Source organism: Staurois parvus, unplaced genomic scaffold (assembly GCF_062004578.1).
Source record: "Staurois parvus isolate SC_StPar_1 unplaced genomic scaffold, SC_StPar_1.0 ptg001451l, whole genome shotgun sequence".
Lineage (NCBI taxonomy): Eukaryota > Metazoa > Chordata > Amphibia > Anura > Ranidae > Staurois > Staurois parvus.
In genome coordinates this window covers 740,222-765,642 of record NW_028319247.1, presented here as the reverse complement: position 1 = coordinate 765,642, position 25,421 = coordinate 740,222, and the positions used below count along the sequence as shown (strand labels likewise).

The 25,421-nt window shown below is 46.8% G+C and overlaps 1 long non-coding RNA gene across 1 annotated transcript in view; it reads left to right on the top strand.

The window, feature by feature from the left end:
- The first annotated feature begins 16,568 nt into the window (after window positions 1–16,568).
- LOC149435907 (uncharacterized) overlaps window positions 16,569–25,421 on the top strand; it is an 88,006-nt gene continuing 79,153 nt past the window's right edge. The window contains exon 1 of the long non-coding RNA XR_016308351.1: window positions 16,569–17,199. This is a non-coding gene — a long non-coding RNA (uncharacterized LOC149435907). The remainder of the gene's footprint in view (window positions 17,200–25,421) is intronic.

Here is a 25,421-nt window from a genome sequence, read left to right as displayed (position 1 = left end):
CCATTAGCCTCCAACGAAAGCTTAAAGGGACCGGTCCAACCGAACGACTAAACTGGTCTACCTGCCAAAGAGTGTCCTGTAGCCAGTGTACTCTTGTGATCTGCCAATCCTGCCGTGGTGGGTGACAACACGTATCTGAGCCTGCAATACTGCAATGTCCCCGCCTGGTCTGCTGTGAAATGTATAGGAGCTTTCCAGACTCCTTTTGTTGTCAGACTTAAAGGGTAACTCCACTTTTTTAAGCAAAAAAAAAAAATACAATTGCAACTCAAGTCCTGTTGTAATTGGATGTTATTAATAATGACCTTTCCTTTTCAATCGGCAGCGCTGTTATTTTCTGTCAAATGCCATATGGGGACCTGGACGCGTTCTGTACAGAAAGCTTCCTGAAAATTTCCAGCTCACGTGATTGGCTCACTTACTTTTGCCAGACGTCTGCACTAAGATAAGTCAGGTTTTTGGCATCAGACCCCGGAACCAAAATGTCATTTTTGGTGAGGATACTCCCAAAGGGAAATCACACCTAAAGGGATGCAGACCCTGCCACTTTCCTCATTAGAACCCAGCTGATTGTTAATGATAAAACCATTCCAATACAGAGTCACTGCACATGGACACGGACAGACAGATTTCTACCTTTTTGTTATTCTGAAGTAATAGTGGTTTGTAACAGTTTGTTAAAATCCTTACAATGTACATGCAGAGGGGAATTTCTTTTTTTTTTTTTTTCTCAGCAAAAGTGGAGTTGCCCTTTAACAGGGGTGGTCAGCCAGAGCTTTATTGCATTGCAAACAAACTGTCAGCCCAACACAGGGGTAGGGAAGCCTGGCAATCGCCACTCATGGTGAAGCTACAAATCCTGTGAGATAGTGGAAGACTTTGACAGCCAGGGACAGGATGGGATTTGTTGTTTCACCACAGTTGGAGTGCCGAGGTTGCCTATCCCTGGTATAGCGTGTTTCAGTAGCTAGGATTTAATGAGGGGGAAGTGTACAGGCAGCACAAATGGCCTTGGTTACAGTGCAAAGTGCTGGCAGAGGACACAGCTGCAACAGAGAATAGTGGTGTCACCCTCCTGTGGCAGGTGTGTATGTGAATCCTAAGACCGGCTGAACAGAACTCAAATCTTTTGGCAGGTAAAGCACTTGTACGTGTTTTCAGTCACCTTTTTTGCGGTTTGATTGGAGATCAGCTTTGTAGACTGTTTGTTTTTCTGAGGATACGGCCGTGTTGGCTGAAATTTGTCTGCAGTGTTTACCGGTGCCAAGCCAGCTTGTAGAGAATGCACGCAGTGATCCTGATGAATTAAAGATGGAGCCTGTTTAATTTTTTAGTATATTTAAGAGTGAAAAACCTTATCTGAGGATGTCAATTCAGACACGTAAATGTAATCCGGAGTGTTCTCTCTGATCAGTGTGTTCAGTAAATGTACATCCTGTGATTTACCGCTGAGATTGGACCCAGGAGGACTGGACTTTTATAACCTATCAGGTGTTGGCTATCGCTGATGTATTTCCATATAAACCTTTTTTTGTTTTGGTTTCTTTTTTTTGTTTTTTAATGCAAACAGATATCTATTTATTTAAAGGTTTATATCTGTTTGGATTAAAAAAAAACAAAAAAGGGTTAAAAATCCATCATTAAAACATCTATTTACTTAAAGGTTTGTTTTAATGATTTATTTTTAATCCTTTTTGTTTTTTTGTTAAATCAAAATTTATCAAAAAACAAGTTTATTCGTTGAATAGATGATACAAGTTTTAAACCATCTCCTGCATTGTATATCTGTTGGGGTTTCAGGCAGTGAGGTGTCATTACCGGCATTTTTTTGTTTTTTTCTGCTGTGGTCATTTTGTGGGTCGGTGCGCTCGTGTGTTATCACCAATGATTAAGGATTCATATCGTGGAGATTAATCATGCATGCAGCATTGTGAAACCTTTGGCAGTTTAATTGCTGCTTCGTGCTATGCTCTACAGCGGTGGTTCTCAGCCTTGCACCTCAATTACCCACAACAGGTCTTGTTTTTGGGATTTCCTTCACTTTGCGCAGGCGCTTTAGTGCCAGTTAACATATCCATCCATGCGCATCTAATCCGCATGATATGTGAAACATTTCTTCCTATGATGCCTGTTCACATGTGTCCGGTGCACTGGCAGTGCGGATTGAAAAAGTTTTTCAGCAGTGCAGTTTGGTTCAGGTGCAGGTTACAGACTATTGACGTCTGTGGGAACCGTTTCTAAACCGCATATGTCATCAGTTGTGAACAGGATCAAATCCTGTCCTGAACCTGACCCTAACCCTGTCCTGAACCTGACCCTAACCCTGTCCTGAACCTGACCCTAACCCTGTCCTGAACCTGACCCTAACCCTGTCCTGAACCTGACCCTAACCCTGTCCTGAACCTGACCCTAACCCTGTCCTGAACCTGACCCTAACCCTGTCCTGAACCTGACCCTAACCCTGTCCTGAACCTGACCCTAACCCTGTCCTGAACCTGACCCTAACCCTGTCCTGACCCTGACCCTAACCCTGTCCTGACCCTGACCCTAACCCTGTCCTGAACCTGATCTAAACCTGTCCTGAACCTGAACTTAATCTATACCTGTCGTGAACCGCTGATCAACCACTGTGTCAATTAGCTATTGAAACCTGAGCTTCAATCCGCACCGCACATATGTGAATCGGCAAGATGAGTTCCAGGTCTGGCAATTTTTACATAATTTAATGAATGCAAAGTGTTCTCTGGACGAGGTGAAGCCATTCAGGGAACTGTTTGCATTTTCTCTGATTGCAAAGAGTTCTGTGGTTGGATGAGGTGAAGAAGCGGGGCGGTGATGTCGCAATCTCCACCTCGTCTAATCAGAGAGTACTTGGCATTCTTTGAGAAAGTAGAACGTCTTCTCTAAGTCATGACCCCCTATGTTCGGTATGAAGCAGTATGCAGCTGCTCAGCACAGGACCCGACCGTTAGTGTCAAGCATGGTAGTAGCGGTGACTACTAGAGCGATTTCCAGCTTCCATGGGGGTCGGCCTGGTCTGATACGTTCATACTTAAATGAATCCAAGCTGGACCACTGTAACTATGTGAAGATTACCAAACCTGGAAGTAAGCTTTAAATCCATGTCAATGGCTTGGTATTTATGACTGCTATAATATCGAAGGGAAATTTTCTGTTGTGGGTACCTGAGTACGAAGGTTGGGAATCGCTGCTCTACAGGGAATAATTTGCACCTTATGTGTCGCAATACATTGCTTCTTGAACTTTGCAGCGTTATCATGCTACCGAAAATTGCCTGTGTATGTCAAGCCTTACATTGGCCCTAGCTAGTAGGCGAGGCTGGGAACCCAGTTGTAGAAAACTTCTATGGGGATCCCAAGAAATGGTGTTATTTAAAAGATTCAGTTTGCCGATATCCACCTAAAGCTGACCACACACTTGACAGTCTGATTGTATACCATCTGTACCATCTTCTTTAGATTTATCGATGTTATACAATGGGTGGACTTGCCTATTTGTGGCTAAGGTGCCAGTGTATGGTCAGCTTTAAGTAGAAACCGTTCTTACCCATTAACTGTAAAGCTTTTGACTGATTTTACTATCCGCCCCCTTTTGTATGTGACTGTAATATGAAGGATGTTAAATAAAATTTTGTTTATTGTAACAGTTGTGCATCTAATTGGCCGAGACATCATCCTTCGGCTTGCAATATTTCTGCCCTGGCGGGAGTGGTGGTGGAAGCCTTGTGTCATTTTATCGTCTTGTAGGATCTTCCTCTCATTTGCTCCCCTTTCTCCTTGATGTAGGAAGCTTTCCTTTATTTTATTTCCTGTGAAATCCCTTCTTTCTATGGCTGTAGAAAATGTGATTTTTACTCGCGAGCAGAATGTTTTCAATGACAGATATCAGTATTTTTAATACGATGTAAAATATACGCATTTGTATCACGAAATGAAGTTTTAATTTTTCAAACAATCGAATCATAGCTTCTGCGGTATGGCCATGTCTTATATTTTTACAAAAATGGAAAAAAAATAAACTTAGATTCTCATCTGCCTGGACTTTTTATTGTGATTGTTATAAAAATGATTACTTTGTGGAATGTTTTTGTGTGCCGGTCAGAAAATGGATCCCCCTGGGAAAAATTCAACGTCTCTCTTCCTGTCATTGAAGTCATGGTAAGTCTCACCAATAGGCTCCCAGATAATGCCATAAAAAATGTAGAGGCTATATACAAAATGTGATGGGAGTCACTTTGGGTGGGGGGCCCATGGAACTCAGCTCACTTTGGAGAGGTCGGAGACCCCTGTCTCAGTTCCCCATATCCCTCTTACGTGTAAGTCACCCTGTGCCTCTTAGGGGTACACAGGGTGATCTGTCCTAATTGTGTAGACATGTCTAGGAGATAGGTGGTGTGGGGGGTTATGGATTGTTTGGCGTTATGTGGTTGCATCCCACTGTTCTATTGTTTGTCTTGCTTGGGAGCAAACTATTATGGGATGTATGTGTTTGTGTATTAGCTTAGTGGGGGGGGTGTCTCCAGCAGCCCTCCCTCCTGATGAGACTGTCTACTGGTGTGAAGTTTGAATACCTGTGTGTCTCTTGTTACTAAATGTAGATTGCTCCGCCCTGTGACATTATGCAGGGAAGGGGGATTGCCCCCTTAGTGTATATATATATTGTATTTGTGTTCAAATAAACTAGTCTGCCTTCTGGCTTACTTCAAATCTGGATCTTGGGGTAGCCATAGCCAGATTCACTGGTCTTGTGTTTCAGAGCCTGAGAAGCAGCTTCTTGACGGAGATACACAGTCGTGGGTGTCTGGGGTCTGTTACACAAAACCAATGTTTTGAATCTCGAATTATCACATTAGGATTCTTTGCATGAAGCCAGTTAATCGCCTAGCATCAAGTATGTGGCCAGTGTTACATACCTTGTACGTAACAGTGGTTGGATTGATTTAGAAGTGGAGCTGCCCTCTCTGTGCACCTGGAATGGTTGCTTGATGCATTACATTCCTCTCTTGTGATCTGGCGTTTGGCTCAGACGACTGGTATGCCAGTGCAGGTTTATCTGGTTTTTTCGATGACTCGTTGCATGGCTTGGGCATTTGTCATATGCCACTGGTGGCTTTCCATCTCTTGTGCAACTGGGGCTCCCAGCATGCTATGCCAAAAGCTGACCATTGGTGCTGGTGGTTCAGTAAAACAGAAGAGTCCCAAGAAACCGAGCATACAGTGTTAACTCCATGATACTTGCGAAAACTGTCCGCTTCTACCATCACACCCATCACATTCTAAGTACGAGAAAGCTGTGGCCTTGACTGTTACCGCGGTATATCATGTGTTAATGAGGCTGCTGTGTCCTGCTGGGACTAGTGTTTTAACCATCTACATTCCTGACCAGAGGGCAAACAGCCCACTTGCTCTACCTCCCCAGCCAGCCAGTGGTAGTGTTGCTGTATCCACTTCTAAAATTTCTAGTTCCATGGCTTCCCACTGTGGCTTCAGGATGTTCACTGGCTCAAATACAAGTATGCAGATAAGGAGCTAAGACTTTTCCCGCTTAGGGAAAGTATTGACAGATGAGACGTCCAGGCATTTTTTGTTGCCCGTGTATTGCAGTGCCAGCAGTAATCAATCAGCTTTGAATGCTCTCCGTGATTGAATGCTGTCCTGTGATTGTTTACGATAGGCTACAGCAGATCATGTGCACCTTGTTAATAACTATGCTTTCTCATCCATTGAGGAACACACGGAATATTTAGGTTACACTGTTGCCAACAGCAAAATTGGATAGTGGCAATAAACTTAAGGTCGGCCAAGGATATCCCCTCCTACTACCAGCATGTCTCCTAATTTTCTTCAATTCAGAGATTTCTCTGCTGCTAGAGCCTCTCTTTGGTTGCCGTTAGGTGGCATGGCTATATATTTGGGGTGCAAATTAACTTTTGCAGTCACTTGGACTGATGCTTATGAGCAGAAGGTGGTATCCCAGGGCTGAAGTTTTGCTCTCTGACCTCCAACCTTCCTGTCAGCAGACAGATTAACAGATCATCAAATACTCTGAGTCTTTTGGACCAGGGTGTCATTTCCCCAGTTCCTGTGGTGGTTAAAACTTCCAACCTGATCCCCGTTCCCAGGAGGGAATTTGAAGCATCTTGGATCTTAAAATTCTGAATGTCTTCATTCAAAGTTATAAATTCCTTTGTCATCTCCTCTCTTCACTAGGGGTACTTTGCTTTCTACATCAAAGTGCTTGCCTCAGTCTTGGCCCCACTGTGTTCTAATAGGATCCCTAGATGACCTCTTGTTGCAGTAGCTGCTGGCCTGGGCTCTATCGGGTAATGTGGTTTTGACTGTCTAGACCAGCCTTTTTCAACCAGGGTGCCTTGGCAAAAATGCCAAAAAACTGCCCAAAAATTATATACAGGCCAGGTGGATCAGGCTTGCCTTTTAGCTACACTAAGCCACTGTTTTTTGTTGTGAACCATTACAATCTTTTAGCTTCCGGCATCCCAACAACCAATGAAATCAGTCAATAAGGAGGATGTTGCTTGTCTGTGCAGCATCCTTGTTTGACCCTCCCCTGTCCCTCTCCGTCAGTGCTGGGGTCACATTAGCTGAATGGATGAAAAACTGAAGGAGAGAAACATTGGAATATTAGTCAGTACCAATGTACAATGGTGGAATTTGATTTGGAAGAATCAATCACCTGTAACGTTGGGTGTTCTACGTAGATGTTAATGCATTATATAAAACTATTATAGTTTTTTACATTTTAGAATGGATCCTTCAACCTTCAATATGGAGCCTGAACCTTCAAGGATAGTCACTGGAACTGACTCATCATTTGGAGTATCTGCATCTCATCTTGGACACATCTCATGCCAGAGCTTCTTCCATAGGAGAAACTTCAGGTACTGCATTAGATTTGAGCTCCCTAGTCCAGGAGTCCCTTGACCTTCTGCTTTTTACATTATTCCTCGATCTAATGGTAGCCTTCTTCAAGGCAGCTTCATTCGTCACACCAGACTTCTCCAATGCAACGATCTCCTGTCTGGATCAGCTTTATCAGCCATGTACATTTCAGGTGTGGACAATTGGAAGGCAGGTTTCTCAGCTGGCAGCACCTGGATTCTATGGAGTGGTCTCTTCCAGAACCTATTGTAGGTGAGAGTGACCAAATGTGAACTTCTAGCCTCATGGTTCAACAATAGAAAGGTTTGTCTTCAGGTATCTAGTTTCTCTAGCACAAGCAGTGGATGTCCTGGTAGTTCTGTAGGATCAGTACACCCTGATGTGTGCTTTTGTGCCCCTGAATCTTCTTCCTTTCCGGTTTTGTATGATTGTGAATGAGGGCATTTCAGTGATCCTCACTGCGCCTAACTTCCGCAGATGGAAGTGGTATGCCAATCTGGTAATCCTCCTGGCATAGTTTTTGTGGGTCCTGCCAGATCACAATCTTCTGTCCCAAGGACTGATTTGCTATCCTGCTTCAGTCACTGGCTTTTAAAGCTCTGTTTGGGGGTTGTGTCCATTTTTGATGCCTACAGTGGTTGAAGCAAGGTGGATTACTTCCCTCATGATCTATTGGATATGAAAGGCATGCTTCACTTGGTGTAGGATTGGTGGTTCCGCTCCAGAAGTTTCCGGTAGAAGAAAAACCTCTCTTTTTTTCTGCAGTTGTGTCTGGACCAATGTTAAGCTATTGGTCCTATACAGGATTTCGTTTCTGCCCTATCTTCTCCCTCTTTATTACCTGTGTACAGGGGTCTTCCATGTAGCTCCAACTATTTGTTCCCTGTGACTCTGTGGGATCTGGTTCTCTCTGAACTGTAAAAATGGCAGTTTGAATCCATTCGAAACATTCTCCTTGCAACTCCACCCTTTATGCGGTGGTTCTTGTAGCCATCATCTGAGAGGCAAGTTACTCATTCTGGTTTGAGGCCCAGGTGCTTCCTTCTTGCCCAAGGTAGTTTTGGTCACATCAACTGGTACGTTGTTCCCATCTCTGGCTCTAGTTCTCCCGAAAGATTTCACTTCATTATTTAGATGTGGTTTGCCATGTTTTTCTTTGTTACTGCTTCTGTCAAAGTTGGATTCCATTTTGTCATCTCGGATGGTTCTTAAAAGAGTGTTCCAACTTCTGTCTACCCTCTCCATGTGCCTCAGACCAACCAGGCCTGTGGTCTTAAGGATTGTGTTTCATCCTTTCCACTAGATCTGGATTGGCTGTTGGCAACAAGCAACTGTTTGACAGATATGCAAGGCTGTCCCTTGGTCTTCTGTTTACACATTCTCTGTTCTGTCAGAAGAACATTTCAGTCTTGCCTGGCATAAGGTCCTTCAGGTGTCTCTGTAAGCTGCAGGCAGGTCCCATTTGTATTATTTTTCTAGGACCTGATAGCATTTGTTTGCTGTTCTACTGTCTGTTGATGGTTTAAGACTTCTTGTTTCCCCCAATGGATGAGTAAAATAGGATTTTGTGTACTTTGTCTTTTTTGGAGTTGATTAAGGGATACTTCATCCCCGGCCCTTCCTCCCCCCAAGTTGTTATTATTATTATACAGGATTTATGGCGCCAACAGTTTGCTCAGCGCTTTACAATATAACGGGAGACAATACAGCAACAATACAGTTCAATAAAAGAGGGAAAGGAGGGCCTTGAAGTTCACGATTATGTGCTTACTACTTCTTTACCACAAAACTCAGCCATGTGGGAAGCAGGAGGGATCTTGATTTGGTCTACAATTTTTTGTTTGCTACTCCTAATCCTCCTGTAGGTGGTAAGATAACCTGAGGGTTTAAAACGTCCTGTGTGTGTCAATAGCTGCCAGAAAAGCTGTACTGTCACAATAACTGACACGGTGTGCTTATACTTCTTGATGGAGTTCCACCTTAACATGCAGAATTCTGATGTAAACTTTTTAGCATGTCTAAATGCAAGGCTCAGAAACAGGTTCCAGTGGTGCTAGTGGTTTACTTCAACCAGACAGTATAGTCATATCGTCTTGAGCACCTCCAGAACATGTCATATACAAGGCCCGTGTGCTGAATCCAGCTCTGTAGGCCACTTCATGTGGCCCTTGCATTTTTCCTGCATGTGGACACCCCCCCCAACCTTGTCTGTCAGAGTATGGTACAGAATTCCTCCACCAGATCCTGCACCTCTCTACATCCACAGCACCCCCATGTCTCCTCCTCCCCTGGTCTCAGCATTCAACAGACAACTCCAGCCTCCTCTGGTCCTCCTCCAGGCCCTGCACTTTCTTCTTTCCAGCTCCACCCCTAGCTTATTCCTGGCAGAAGCATGAGGTAAGAGGGGTGCACTGTGATGTAAGGGAGTGGGGGACTCTTGACATCTGATGTGGGGGATTTACTTTGGACATCTGCTTATTATTATAAGAAAAATACAATTCTGTACCAAAACTAATTTTTCAATAAATTGTACAATAGTCTTACTCTTGAATATCTGCTTGCCGTTATTTTTACTAGACTTACTAAAACCAGTAATAATCTAATGCAGGGGCAATTATTTAATGATAGAGTACATACATTTATATAGCCTTACAGATACAACCAACATTTTAAGGGCAACCATAATGCTGATACGGGCCGTATCATTGGTTCAAATCCCAACCACGGCACCTCCTCCCTGGAGTTTACATGTTCTCCCTGTGCCTGCGTGGGTTTCCTCCGGGTACTCTGGTTTCCTCCCACACCCCAAAGACATGCTGGTAGGTGAATTGGCTCCTGTCTAAATTGTCCCTAGTATGTGTATGTATGAATGTGAGTTAGGGACCTTAGATTGTACGCCCCTTGAGGGTTAGGGACTGATGTGAATGTACAATACATATGTAAAGCGCTGTGTAAATTTATGGTGTTATGTAAGTAGCTGAAATAAATAAAAAGGTTGAGAGGCACTTTTCGAGAATGAAAAGGTTCGATGTCTGTATGATTCGTTTGGTTGTAGCACCATCTAGTGGCCAAGTATCCCCCTTTTTTGCTTTTTATTATTTATTTCAGCTACTTGTATAGCGCCATCAATGTACACAGCGCTTTAGATATATATTGTACATTCACATCAGTCCCTAACCCTCAAGGAGCGTACAATCTAAGGTCCCTAACCCACATTCATACACATACTAGGGACAATGTAGACAGGAGCCAATTCACCTACCAGCATGTCTTTGGAGTGTGGGAGGAAACCGGAGTACCCAGAGGAAACCCACGCAGGCACAGGGAGAACATGCACACTCCAGGCAGGTATTCGAACCATCGACCCTAGTGCTGCCAGGTGGAAGTATGCTATTGTGTTTTTAATTCGGTTCTCTGCATTAGGATAAATAAAAAATCTCCGCCTCTCTTTAACTACTTGCCCTCCTGAGGATTTACTCCCCCCCCCCCCCCCCCCTTCCTGACTGGGGCATTTTTTGCGATACGACACTGCATTACTTTAACTGACAATTGCGAGGTCATTCAATGCTGCACCAAAATGAAACGTATGTCCTTTTTTTCCCCATGAATGGAGCTTTTGTTTGGTTATTTTTTTAATATTTTTTACTTTTAAACATGTCCAGTAAAAAAAAATCAAAAAAGAAAATCAAAGTTCGTCATGAATTTAGGCCAAAATGTATTCTGTTCTGTCGTTGCTAACAAAAAAAAAAATCCAAATACGTGTAACTTAATTGGTTTATGTGAAAGTTATAGAATTTACAAATGGCGGTATAGATACTGGAATTTTTACTTATACTAGTAATGGCGGTGAGCAGTGACTTGTAGCCAGACTGCGGCGGGTATTTTCACATGGGGGAAGAACTGAGTTGGTGTCACTGACATCCCCAGTGACACCAATACAGTGATCAGTGCTAATAAAAATCACTGACACTGTACTAAAGGCACTGTCCAGGAAGGGGTTAACATGGGGGCAATCAAAGGGTTAACTGTGTGCTATGTTTGTGCGCTTTACACTGTAAGCACACTGCTTTGTATGGCTCTGCTATGCAGAGCCATACAAAGCAGTGTGCCGGAGCTGACAAGGGAGAGATCTGTGTTTATACACAGGTTTCTCCCCAGTCTGAGATACTTGGCAATCACCGGGTGCCGGTGATTGACAGGTGAGGCTGCGAATGGCGGGAAGGGTACATGCACCTTCCACCCAGCACTGCAAAATCACATGTATGTACATGATTTTGCACACCTGTGCCGACCTGTAGCAGTATTTCTGCTATAGGGTGGTGTGGAAGCGGTCAAACGCTTACCTGAACACAATCTCATTCCAGTGCTGTTCCCATCTGCAGCAGCTCTTCTCCTTTCTCTCCTTTCACTGGAGCCTTGGCAGCAATGGGGGGGCTATTGCCTTCTGCTGTCAATCAAAACCTGTGAGGAAGGGAGTCTGTGTCTATAGCCACACAGCCCAGTTCTATGTATGGATAGGGGGTTTGCCCCCTAGCAAGCAGCTTGCTATGGGGGCACTTAGAGAAGAGGAGGAGTGGATAGTGCCAGAGGGGGACCCCAGGAGAGCAGGTTTGGGGCCGCTCTGTGCGATACCATAACACATAGCAGGTAAGTCAATCATGTTTATTATTTAAATTAACTTTACAGTAACTCAAATCTATGGGGGACATGTAGGTGCTCTCTATAGAGGGTAGAACAGGTTTGCAAGACTGGAAATAAAATACTGAACATTAAAGCAACTAAGTAGCTACCAAAAAAAAAAAATTAAACTGAAGTCTAACAAGGTTCAATACTTCTCCTTGCGGCCATTGTCTTCAATGTTAGCGTGCTAGAAGAGCGGTGAGGGATTGCTGCTGTCCTACATTTCTGGGTTTGCTGGAAATATCAGTGCTGTAATTCATTTGGACCATGGCTGAGTCCGGACAGGAAATGGAGGGGTGGTATGAAGAAAGGGCTGGGACCTCTTCATTGAAGAGACTTACCATACCACCTGCTGGAAAGGTAAATATTCGATCTCCATTCTTCACAAGGTGCTTGAGGTTTAAAGCCCAACTGAACTTTGATTACATTTCAGGTATGCAAAGTCCTATAGTTCTTTTCCTTCATTAGACACAGCCTGAGTAGAAAAGCCTGTCCCCTTCTTCCATACTGAAGAGACAGCACTTGTTCTCTCTGGATGGAAGCAGTGGTCTTTCTGTAGAGATCTGCCATGCCACGTACATAATTAGACCTATAGTTCTTCAATCAATAAAGCCAGGGGCTGACTGACCATTTGGAAACTTGGGCACTGCCCGGGGTCAGTAGGGGGCCCCATGAGATGTCCTTGATACCTTTTTCATAGGCTTTTTTGAGTTTGGGCAAGGATACAGGGGCCCCATGATCCCCTATTGCCCGGGGGCCCCATGAGTTGTCAGTCTGCCCCTGAACAAAGCTCATGTCCAGAGAACTCTGAATCAACAGAAGCTACGTCTGACTCTTGTAAAGAGATCACTACTTCCCTACAGAGAGCATGCTGTCTTCTCTGCATCATGCTGGCAGGGAACAGGCCTTTCAACTCGGGCTGTGACTGTTTTTTAAGTAATAAAATCTAGAAAACTTAAGGTGGAACTTCTCCCCTCCTGGCTGCTGACATCTTTGGGCTGCCAGCTTTAAGGTCTCAGACGCTGGCTACTGTCATTGGCTGGGTGGGGATGATGTCACTGCCGCGCATGCTAGGGCGTTCAGCTTGGGCATTGCTGAATGTGTACAGTGAGCTGCGCAAGAAATGCAAGACACTATTACTGGGAATGTTCCTGAGTGTCCCGTGAAAAATGCTTGAATGCAGCCTGTACTATTGTCTATGGAGTGGCCAACATGACATGCCCTTCACAACTGTGCATTGGGGTCGTGCACAAAATTGTATGTATGCTTTACCTTGTGCTAATAAAGCTGATGAATACCTTGTCAGGAGGAGCCCTGTGATGGAAGGTGGGATGTCTGAGAAGACAGGAGTATGGCCAGGTGAGAGGTTTGTGGGGACAGGACTACGGGAAGGTTTGGTGTCTGAGGGGATAGGGGTGCGGGAGGTTGGGTATCTGAGGGGACAGGTGCAGGAAGGTGAGGAGTGTGAAGGCACAGGGATGCGGGATGGTGGGGAGCCTGAGGGTTATGGGGGATTGGGTGCCTGAGGGGACAGGGGTACAGGGAGGTAAGGTGTCTGAGGGGACTGGAATGCAGGAGGGTGATTAGTCTGAAGGTACAGGAGTAGTAGACATGCAGGAAGGTGACTTCTCTGGTAGGAAAGGGGTGCAGAACAGTAAGGTGTCTGAGGGGCGAGTGGTACAGGAAGATAAGGGTGTGTGAGAGCAGAATGGTAAGGTCCGTTATAGTATCAGGGTGCTGATGGTGGGGGAGTTTGAGGATACATGGATTTAGAAAAGTAGGGTGACTTGGGCAGAAACATTTGGTGTCTGAGGGAACATGTGTAGGCGGGTGGGATATCTGGTTATAGGAGTGCAGGAGGGTACGATTTCTAAATGGTATAGGGGTGTAAGCAGGGGTGCCGGATGCTATAGTGGTGTAGGAGGGTGAGGTGTCTGGTATAGGGGTTCAGGAACGTTGGGTGTCTGGTGGTAGAGGAGTGTAGGAGGGTGGGATGGCTGATGGTGGAAAGGTAACGGAGGGTTGGATGGCTGATAATATTACAGTGTAGTGATGGTAGAGGGGTTCAGGAGGCTGGGGTGTCTGGTAGAGGGGTGCTGTAGGCTGGGGTTTCTGACATTTTAGAAGTTCAGGAAGGTGGTGTATCTGATAGTATTGGGGTTCAGGGTGGTGGTGTGTCTGATGGTAGAGGGGTGTAGGAGGGTAGGTAGGTGGGGTGTCTTGGCGACAAATAGGTTTAGGAGGGTAAGAAGGTGGGTTGTCTGATGGCAGAGGGGTGTAGGACGGTGGGATGTCTGATGTCAGAGGGTTGTGAGAGTGTGGGAAGGTGGGGTGTCTGATGTTAGGGGGATTCAGGTGCGTGGGGTATCTAATGGTAGAGGTGTGTAAGAAGAAGTGATGTAGTCTGGAATAGGGGTTCTTGAAGGTGGGGTGTCTGATAGTGGAGGGGTATAGGAAGGGGGGGGATGTCTGTTGGAATAAGGATTCTGTAGGGTGGGGTGTTTGATAGTGGAGGGGTGTAGGAAGGTGGGCTATGGGAAGGGGAATTTTGGTTGGAATAGGGGTTCTGGAAGGTGGGGTGTCCGATAGTAGAGGGGTGTAGGAAGGTGGGCTATGGGAAGGGGAATTTTGGTTGGAATAGGGGTTCTGGAAGGTGGGGTGTCCGGTAGTAGAGGGGTGTAGGAAGGTGGGATGTTGGTTGGAATAGGTGTTCTGGACGGTGGGGTGTCTGGTAGTAGAAGGGTGTAGGAAGGAGGGTGTCATACAGTAGAGGGGTGTAGGTAGGTGGGATGTTGGTTAGAATAGGGGTTCTGGACAGTGGGGTGCCTGGTAGTAGAAGGGTGTAGGAAGGGGGGTGTTGTATAATAGAGGGGTGTAGAAAAGTGGGATGTTGGTTAGAATAGGGGGGGCTGGAGGGTGGGGTGTCTGGTAGTGGAACGGTGTAGGAAGGGGGGTGTTGTATAGTAGAGGGGTGTAGGAATGCGGGATGTTGATTGGATTAGGGGTTCTGGACAGTGGGGTGTCTGGTAATAGAAGGGTGTAGGAAGGGGGGTGTCGTATAGTAGAGGGGTGTAGGAATGCGGGATGTTGGTTGGATTAGGGGTTCTGGAGGGTGGGGTGTCTGCTAATAGAAGGGTGTAGGAAGGGGGTGTCGTATAGTAGAGGGGTGTTGGTTGGATTAGGGGTTCTGGAGGGTGGGGTGTCTGGTAGTAGAAGGGTGTAGGAAGGGGGGTGTTGTATAATAGAGGGGTGTAGGAAGGTGGGGTGTCTGATGGTGATAGAGGGGAGCAGGAAGTTGGGGGATTCATCTCTGGAATATGTTGGTAAAAAATTGGCATTTCCTTCTATGGGATGAATCCTCCACTCCACATTGGCATTATCAGTTACGTGTGAAGCGTGCTGTACACCTATGGTGTGCTGATTACAGTGCCTGGTCTATTATCTGTTCGTTGTGGTAGAAGAATTGATCGCTCTGTGCCCAGCGCCCTCTGACACCCCACAATGGCCACTTGGCCCTTTAGAGCTCACCTTGAATCTGGCGGGAAAAGCCGAGCCAGACAAACCTCTCGGGAAGCCAGTTGCAGTTCATAGAAATGTCCACTCGGTGGCAATAGTGCTCAGGCGATGGAAGGGAGGAGATCGTAGTCTGTAGTTCTTCCTATTGTCCACTCGTATTCAAATTGGCGCTGACGAGCCCTGCCTGTCATTATGCCGCAGTTCAGATTGTCCGCTGGGGGCAGCAGAGAATCGCTGAGCGGAGTCGCTACTGGTGGAGAGCGTCAGACGTCAGGTTGCAGTTCCCTAAAATGTACGCCGGGTGGCGGTATAGTAGAGCCGAAAGCCGGACCGTCTGCCGGGGTTGTGTGACAATTCCCGAATCCGGGTACCTCCGGCTCAGCTCAGGGAGGGGGGGGGGGGGGGCGCATCAGATAGCGGGTGTAGGTACGGAAGGGACAGAAAGGCGGGGTGGTCTAAGGAGATAGGGAGGAGGGGTGTTTTGAGGTAACGGGAGGACGGAAATCTGAGGGTGGGGGGTGAGGGGACGGGGTACAGGAAGGTGAGGAGTCTGAAGAGATGGGGGTACAGGAAGGTGAGGAGTCTGAAGAGATGGGGGTACGGGAAGGTGAGGAGTCTGAGTAGATGGGGGTACGGGAAGGTGAGGAGTCTGAGGAGATGGGGGTACGGGAAGGTGAGGAGTCTGAAGAGATGGGGGTACAGGAAGGTGAGGAGTCTGAGTAGATGGGGGTACGGGAAGGTGAGGAGATGGGGGTACAGGAAGGTGAGGAGTCTGAGGGGACGGGAAGGTGAGGAGTCTGAGGAGATGGGGGTATGGGAAGGTGAGGAGATGGGGGTACGGGAAGATGAGGAGTCTGAGGAGATGGGGGTACGGGAAGATGAGGAGTCTGAGGAGATGGGGGTACGGGAAGGTGAGGAGTCTGAGGAGATGGGGGTACAGGAAGGTGAGGAGTCTGAGGAGATGGGGGTACAGGAAGGTGAGGAGTCTGAGGGGACGGGAAGGTGAGGAGTCTGAGGAGATGGGGGTATGGGAAGGTGAGGAGATGGGGGTACGGGAAGATGAGGAGTCTGAGGAGATGGGGGTACGGGAAGATGAGGAGTCTGAGGAGATGGGGGTACGGGAAGGTGAGGAGTCTGAGGAGATGGGGGTACAGGAAGGTGAGGAGTCTGAGGAGATGGGGGTATGGGAAGGTGAGGAGTCTGAGGAGATGGGGGTACGGAAGGCTGAGGAGTCTGAGGAGATGGGGGTACGGGAAGGTGAGGAGATGGGGGTACGGGAAGGTGAGGAGTCTGAAGAGATGGGGGTACGGGAAGGTGAGAAGACTGAGGAGATGGGGGTACGGGAAGGTGAGGAGATGGGGGTACGGGAAGGTGACGGGACGGGAAGGTGAGGAGTCTGAGGGGACGGGGGAAAGGTAGGTGAGGAGTCTGAGGAGATGGAAGTAAGGGAAGGTGAGGAGTCTGAGGGCACAGGGGGTAAAGGAAGGTGAGGAGTCTGAGGGCACAGGGGGTAAGGGAAGGTGAGGAGTCGGAGGGGACAGGAAGGTGAGGAGTCTGTGGGCACAGGAGTGCAAGAGGGTTGGATATCTGAGGGGATGGGAGTGCAGGAAGGTGAGGAGTCTGAGGGCACGGGGGACAGGTAGGTGAGGAGTCTGAGGAGATGGAAGTAAGGGAAGGTGAGGAGTCTGAGGGCACAGGAGGGTTGGATATCTGAGGGGATGGGAGTGCAGGAACGTGAGGAGTATGAGGGAATGTGAAGATGAGGAGTCTTTGGGGACAGGAGTACAGGAAGGCGGGGGTGCAGTAAGGCAGGGCATAAGAGAGGTCAGGGGTGCAGGAAAGTGTGCTGTTTGGGAGTCCACCTCAGAAGCATTTTGTGGACCTGATGATGGACCTGCAGGAGGTTGCAGAGGTTCAGGAAGGGTTAATGAAGAAGGGGAAGGAGAGTGTTTTAGATCAGGAAGAAGCTGACGGGTTTTGTGTAATGGAGAAGCTGCAAGAAGGGCCGGGCCTGGCACCAATGGCCACGGAGGAGGCAGCCCTGAATGACAGCCAGCTGCTCACTGATGCCACCTACACCGAGGTTTGTATCCAATGTGAACATCTTATGTTACCCTCCTGTGCCTGGCCCCAACCTGCAGCTGCTGCAGAACTCCATGTCTTACAGAGCTGTCCATCACTCGCACCACTGACAGTAGTCCTCCAGCCATGTCCATGTCAGTAAAAACACAAGTACTGACCCTCCAGAGAGATATTTTGTTACCTGTGCTGGAAAAATGATGCGAAACAAAGATGGTGGAGGACTGGTGCCCAAGGAAACCAAATGTCATTTTTTTTTATTAAATCACCACTACGAGTACCACAGACATGTCACCTTCTGGTTTAGGTGCCTGGCCTGCAGTATGTATGGTCACAGAAATCCAACTCTGTTAGATTTGCATTGTCCTTTTATTAGATCATGGGTGCTCAACCTGTGGCCTTCCAGATGTTGTAGAACCACAAATCCCATGAGGCATTGCAAGGCTGACAGTTACAAGCATGACTCTCAATGGTAGAGGCATGATGGGACTTGTAGTTCACCGACAGCTGGAGAGCCACAGGTTGAGCACCCATGCATTAGGTCATTCGGACAAAGGTGGCCTTCATAGTAATGTACTCCATTCTTCTAAAACACGGGTTTAGGGGGTCGGAATGTGGCCAGTGGGAGTGGAAAATATCCTGGTGTCAGTGAGAGTAAATTGTGTCCCCTCTTTGGTAGTAGGGGGAGGAATAGTGCCCCATCATTGGTATCAGTGGGAGGAATAGTGTCCCATCATTGGTATCAGTGGGAGGAATAGTGCCCCATCATTGGTATCAGTGGGACGAATAGTGTCCCATCATTGGTATCAGTGGGAGGAATAGTGTCCCATCATTGGTATCAGTGGGAGTAATAGTGCCCCATCATTGGTGTCAGTGGGAGGAATAGTGCCCCATCATTGGTGTCAGTGGGAGAAATAGTGCCACATCATTGGTATCAGTGGGAGGAATAGTGTCCCATCATTGGTGTCAGTGGGAGGAATAGTGCCCCTTTCATTGGTGTCAGTGGGAGGAATAGTGCCCCATCATTGGTATCAGTGGGAGGAATAGTGCCCCATCATTGGTATCAGTGGGACGAATAGTGTCCCATCATTGGTATCAGTGGGAGTAATAGTGCCCCATCATTGGTGTCAGTGGGAGGAATAGTGCCCCATCATTGGTGTCAGTGGGAGAAATAGTGCCACATCATTGGTATCAGTGGGAGGAATAGTGCCCCATCATTGGTATCAGTGGGAGGAATAGTGTCCCATCATTGGTATCAGTGGGAGGAATAGTGCCCCATCATTGGTGTCAGTGGGAGGAATAGTGTCCCATCATTGGTGTCAGTGGGAGGAATAGTGCCCCATCATTGGTGTCAGTGGGAGGAATAGTGCCCCATCATTGGTGTCAGTGGGAGGAATAGTGCCCCATCATTGGTGTCAGTGGGAGGAATAGTGCCCCATCATTGGTATCAGTGGGAGGAATAGTGTCCCAGCATTGGTATCAGTGGGAGGAATAGTGCCCCATCATTGGTATCAGTGGGAGGAATAGTGTCCCAGCATTGGTATCAGTGGGAGGAATAGTGCCCCATCATTGGTATCAGTGGGAGGAATAGTGCCCCATCATTGGTGTCAGTGGGAGGAATAGTGCCCCGTCATTGGTGTCAGTGGGAGGAATAGTGCCCCGTCATTGGTGTCAGTGGGAGAAATAGTGCCCCGTCATTGGTATCAGTGGGAGGAATAGTGCCCCGTCACTGGTGTCAGAGGGAGGAATAGTGTCCCGTCATTGGTGTCAGAGGGAGGAATAGTGTCCCGTCATTGGTGTCGGTGGGAGGAATAGTGCCGCATCATTGGTGTCGGTGGGAGGAATAGTGCCGCATCATTGGTATCAGTGGGAGGAATAGTGCCCCATCATTGGTGTCGGTGGGAGGAATAGTGCCGCATCATTGGTGTCGGTGGGAGGAATAGTGCCGCATCATTGGTATCAGTGGGAGGAATAGTGCCCCATCATTGGTATCAGTGGGAGGAATAGTGCTCCATCATTGGTGTCAGTGGGAGGAATAGTGCCCCATCATTGGTATCAGTGGGAGGAATAGTGCCCCATCACTGGTATCAGTGGGAGGAATAGTGCTCCATCATTGGTATCGGTGGGAGGAATAGTGCTCCATCATTGGTATCAGTGGGAGGAATAGTGCCCCATCATTGGTGTCAGTGGGAGGAATAGTGCCCCATCATTGGTGTCAGTGGGAGGAATAGTGCCCCATCAGTGGGAGGAATAGTGCCCCATCATTGGAATTAGTGGGAGGAATAGTGCCCCATCATTGGTAGCAGTGGGAGGAATAGTGCCCCATCATTGGTGTCAGTGGGAGGAATAGTGCCCCATCATTGGTGTCAGTGGGAGGAATAGTGCCCCATCAGTGGGAGGAATAGTGCCCCATCATTGGTGTCAGTAGGAGAAATAGTGCCCCATCATTGGTAGCAGTGGGAGGAATAGTGCCCCATCATTGGTGTCAGTGGGAGGAATAGTGCCCCATCATTGGTGTCAGTGGGAGGAATAGTGCCCCATCATTGGTAGCAGTGGGAGGAATAGTGCCCCATCATTGGTGTCAGTGGGAGGAATAGTGCCCCATCATTGGTGTCAGTGGTAGGAATAGTGCCCCATCATTGGTGTCAGTGGGAGGAATAGTGCCCCATCATTGGTATCAGTGGGAGGAATAGTGCCCCATCATTGGTGTCAGTGGAAGGAATAGTGCCCCATCATTGGTGTCAGTGGAAGGAATAGTGCCCCATCTGTGTAAATGGGTGGAATAGTGTCCCATCTGTGTCAATGGGTGGAATAGTGTCCCATCTTTAGTATTGGGGGGAAATACTGACCAATCATTGGTGTCAGTGGGAGGAGTAGTACCCCATTGTTGGTGTAAGTGGGAAAAATAGTGTCTCAGTGGCAGGAACTATGTCCTACTGTTGCTGACAGTGAGGGGAATAATGTCCCCCCCAAGGGCCGGATAAAAGCAAGCAAAGGACCGCATCTGGCCCCCCGGGCTTCTAATACAAAGTGAACCATTTAAAAAACGTGGTTGCTATTTTCTACAGTATCATCCAGTTTGTGCGATTACATTGGATCCAGTGTGACTCCCACACATGCTGAATTCTTTCTGCAAATCATTCTAAACCAATCATAATATACTTTTAAAGACTCCGAGAGGAGAGAGCCCAGCCGTTATCTTCCACAATATTAGAGATGAACTCTGAATACTAAAGTTTCATTTAAATATATTCTTCAGAAGACACAAAGGATATAAATCCACTTTACAAACCCAGATATTAAAGGAGCAGTGACATCATCACCTGTGCAGAGAACAGAGCTGTGGGAGAGGCCCAGAAGGCTCCACCCACTACCATCTGCCTGCAGAAAAGTACAGGAGGGGGCGGAGATAAGACCAGGCCCCCTGCCCAAGAAGTGAGGGCAGCAGTGAGTGGTCTTTGGTACTGGACGCTTCTTCTGGATTGCTGCACAGATCTAACACTAGCCCAGAAAAAGTATGTTGATGAGGACTCCTTCCTTGTCTAGCAAGCAGCACAGTGGCTTAGTGGTTAGCACTTTATCTTTGTTGTGTTGAGGTCCTGGGTTCAATTCCCGGCCAGGGCACTCTGCATGGCCATTGCATGTTCTCCCTGCACTCTAAATGACATGCTGATAGTTGCCACTGAGGATACAACTGGGTGGTTGAGCTGCATATTTATTGCCCCTTGACCCTGAGTTCACATGTATGCGGTGCGGTATATCGCATGTGATTCGCTCAAGAACAGCACCGCATTCCTGTGCGAATCACATGCGATTTGTGTGCGGAGCCGTACATTTTGTATGTCTCTAATCGCACCGAAAAGGTGCAGGACCCTCTTTTGGGATCGCATTCGAATCTGATCGCATGGGTATTCACACCTATGGGATCAGATTCTGCACATCGAGGTGTTAACATACACACCCGCAGCGGTTCGCATGAAAGGGGTGTGATTCTGATGCGGTGCGGAATTTGAACCAGGGCTGAAGCTGCAAAAGCCGCCATGCATACACCTGTTGCGTCTGCGATGCTTTGCAAAAAATATCTTCCCATCAGATTTGGAGGGCCGAACGCTGCCCAATTTAAGTGAATGGAGCCACGCTGCAACCACATGCAGTGCATCTCAGTGAATGCTTATAGGGGTTAAAACAGGTACCTCGTGACCAACTGTTACATGCCCTCTGAAAAACGATACACCTCAGAATGCTCTTCATAAGGTAACACCTGTGTAAATGAGCCTTAATTGTCTTCTTTCTAAAAAGAAAAAAAAAATGACCCTTTTTTTTATATTCCACTGAGCACGCCCAAGATGGCGCCTCACCTCCTATCTGCTCCAACACCAATCTGATAAACATTCTAGGTCCTCATGCAGGAAAGTGCTATAGAGATATAAATGAAATCAAATGTGTGTCGATTTTGTGGATCAGTCGCTCAGAAAGTTCGGTCCTGCCTTTTTTTTTGCTAACACTTGTGGAATGAAAATAATTGTGACGTCATTGAAAATACCAGCTTAGTGTGAGGGGGAGGGGGAGGGGAAGTTGGCGATGTTATACCACATGGTTTGTGATCGGCCTCATATAACTGGGACCTTCCTCAAATCTTCGCTGATTATTGCTGACACAACCCAAATAATATGTCCTTGTACTGATGGAATAACATGAACCTGAATTAGAAGGGCCATTTCTCTTTCCCTCTACAGTGCACCCATTGTTAACTGTCCACGATGGCAACCACTCCGGCCTACGGTTTGCAATACAAAACATCTGCTGGGACTTAGCGCAGGTTACCAGGCCACGTTCATGAATATGCCCAATATATACAGTATATACAAGTTTTCGGTATAACAGTAAAAGAAGGACTTCAATAGGTGATAGCAGTTGACATTGTGGTGGGTTCAGTGGCTCCGTGTTTAGTGTTCGTCCATACCTCTGACGTCCTGTGTTCAAACCTTAGCCACTATCAGCATCATTACCCTGCTCCTTGCAGGGTACTTGGGTTTCCTCACATCCTCCAAAGACACATTGATTGGTCCTAGTATGCCTGTGCTGGTCTGAAAATCCAATGGCATCCCATTGGAGAGGCAACGTGGCTCTGGTACTCACTTCAAACATGGAGCCACTGAAAATGTAAAGTTCCAAGGTTCATCAAAGCACAAGCTGAAACGGTTCATTGTTGGTGGATTAGTGGTTCATATCTTTGCTTCATAGCACTGAATTCCTGTGTTCAAACCCTGGTCAAGACACTATCTGTATGGTTCTTTATTCTTCCACGGTCCCCCCCTGGTTTTCTCCCATTTTCCATCAAGACATACTGTTAGGTTATAAACTGGCCATAGTATGTCTGTGCTGATCTGAAATGTTAATGGCGGACCATGACTGCACTTTTTTGGGGGCCAATGCATCTCTGTTACTCTCTTCAAGCATGGATCCACTAAAAAAGGAAAGTTCCAAGGCTTGAGAAGCACTGATAATCAAAACATGAACCATGTTTGTTCCCTGTGGGCAGCTTAGCGGGTTTTACTTTTGCTTCGTAGCATGAAGGTCCTGTGTTCAAACCCTGGTCAAGACACTATCTTCATGGTCCTCTTTATGTTTCCATGGTTCCCTTCCCCGGTTTCCTCCCACCTCCAAAGACATACTGTTAGGTTATGTGGCTCTTGTCTAAACTGGCCATAGTATGTCTGTGCTGATCTGAAATGTTAATGGCGGACCCCAACTGCACTTTTTTGGTGGCCAGTGCATCTCTGTTACTCTCTTCAAACATGGATCCTCTAAAAAAGGAACGTTCCAAGGCTTGAGAAGCACTGATAATCAAAACATGAACCCCGCTTGTTCCCTGTTGGCAGCTTAGTGGGTTTTATTTTTGCTTCATAGCATGAAGGTCATGTGTTCAAACCCTGGTCAAAACACTATCTGCATGGTCATCTTTATTTTTCCATGGTCCCCCCCCCCCCTTCCCCGGTTTCCTCCCACCTCCAAAGATATACTGTTAGGTTATGTGGCTCCTGTCTAAACTGGCCCTAGTATGTCTGTGCTGATCTAAAATTTCAATGGCGGACCCCGACGGCACTTTTTTGGTGGGCCAGTGCATCTCTTTTACTCTCTTCAAGCAAGGATCCACTAAAAAAGGAAAGTGCCAAGGCTTCAGAAGCACTGATAATCAAAACATGAGCCCCGCTTGTTCCCTGTTGGCAGCTTAGTGGGTTTTACTTTTGCTTCATAGCATGAAGGTCTTGTGTTCAAACCCTGGTCAAGACACTGCATGGAGGTCTTTATTCTTCCATGGTCCCCCCCCAAAGACATACTGTTAGGTTATTTGACTCTTTTCTAAACTGGCCCTAGTATGTCTGTGCTGATCTAAAATTTCCATGGCGGACTCTGATGGCACTCTTTTTGGGGGGCCAGTGCAGCTCTGGTACTTTCTTCAAGCATGGATCCACTAACAAAGTAAAGTGCCAAAGGCTTGAGGAACACTGATAACCAAAGCATGGGAAGGGTTTTTTCTCTGTGGGCAGCTTAATGGGTATTGATTTTTGCTTCACAGTGTGAAGATCCTGTGTTCAAACCCTGGCCAAGACGTTACACCTGTATGATTGCTATTTTGCTTGCGTGGTACTCTGGTTTCCTCCCAACATCCATAGACATGCTGGTGGGTTAATTGTCTAAATTGGTCCTAGTATGGCTGTACTCTGGTACTCTTCAAACATAGATCCACTAAAAAAAAAGTAAAGCTCCAAGGTTTGAGGAGCACTGATAGCCAAGACATATGAAAGCATCGTTCACTGTAGGTAGCTGAGTGGTTATTGTTTTTGCCTCACACAGCTGAGGTCCTGTGTTCAAACCCTGGCCAACATACCTTCTACTTTGCTGCACAGTAGCACAGTTTTTTCCTCCCACCCACCAAAGACATGCTGATGAGTTAGTAGGCTAATGTCTAAACTGTCCTTAGTATGTCTATTCAGGTGTACAAATCCAAAGGTTGACCCTAGTGGCTCTCCACTAGGGGCCAGTACAGCTCTGGTACTCAATTCAAACATGGAGCCACTAAAACAAAAGTAAGTTTCCAAAGTTTGTGGTCCACAAAAAGGAAAGCAAAGTTGTATGTGGTTTAGTGGTTAGCTTTTTTTTGCCTCATAGCGCTGAGGTTCCATGTTCAAACTCTGGCCAAGTCACTATCTGCATGCTTGCATGGTACTCCTCCCACCCTCCAAAGATATGTTGGGGTGGGTTAATTGTCTTCTGTCTGAACTGGGGCCATAGTATGTCTGTGTGGGTCTCCAACAGCAGACCCTGGTGGCACTTTATTGGGGGCCAGTGTAGCTCTGGTACTTGCTTAAAACATGGAGTCACTCAAAAAGTGTTCCAAGGTTTGAGGTACACTAAAAACCAAAGAGAAAGGTGGATACCTCTGTTCCACACAGTGTGATGATTATTGCTTTTCCCTCATAGTGCTTCTGTCTGGTGTTCAAACCTTGGCCAAAGCAGCAACTCTATGGTTGCTGTTTTATCTTCATGGTATTCCGGTTTCTTCCCACCCTCCAAAGACATACCCGTGGATTAAAAGGATTCTGTCTAAATTGGTCCTTGTATGCATGTGTGGGTTTAAAAATTAAACAGCAACCCTTTGTAGCTTTCCAATGGGGGCCATTTCTCTTTCCAAATATGGAGCCACTAAAAAGTATATTTCCAAGGTTTGAGGTACACTAATAACCAAAGCATAAGCTAGAATTGCTCACTGTGGGTGGTTTAGTGGTTAGTGGTTCTGCTTTGCATTCTTTAGGTCCTGTGTTCCTGTGTTCAAACTCTGACCAAGACCCTACATGCAAGCCCTTTTGATTGTGTTTCCTCCAAAGACATGCTGTTGGGTTAATTGGCTCCTGACCATAATAGCCTGGGTAAGTCTACGTAGGTGCAAATGCAGCCCTGTACTCGCTTCAAACATAGAGCCTCTAAAAAAAAAAGTTAAGTTCCAAGATGTGATGCACTGATAGCAAAAACAGGTGAAGGAGTCATTTGTTGCCAGTGGTAAAGTGGTTAGCTTTCTTGCCTCAGAGCGCTGAGATCCTGTGTTCAAATCCTGGCCAAGACATTATTTGTATTGCTGTGGTTTTGCTTGCATGGTACTCCGGTTTCCTCCATCTTCAAAGACATATTGGTAAGTTAATTGGCCTTACAGGGGTGTCAAACTGG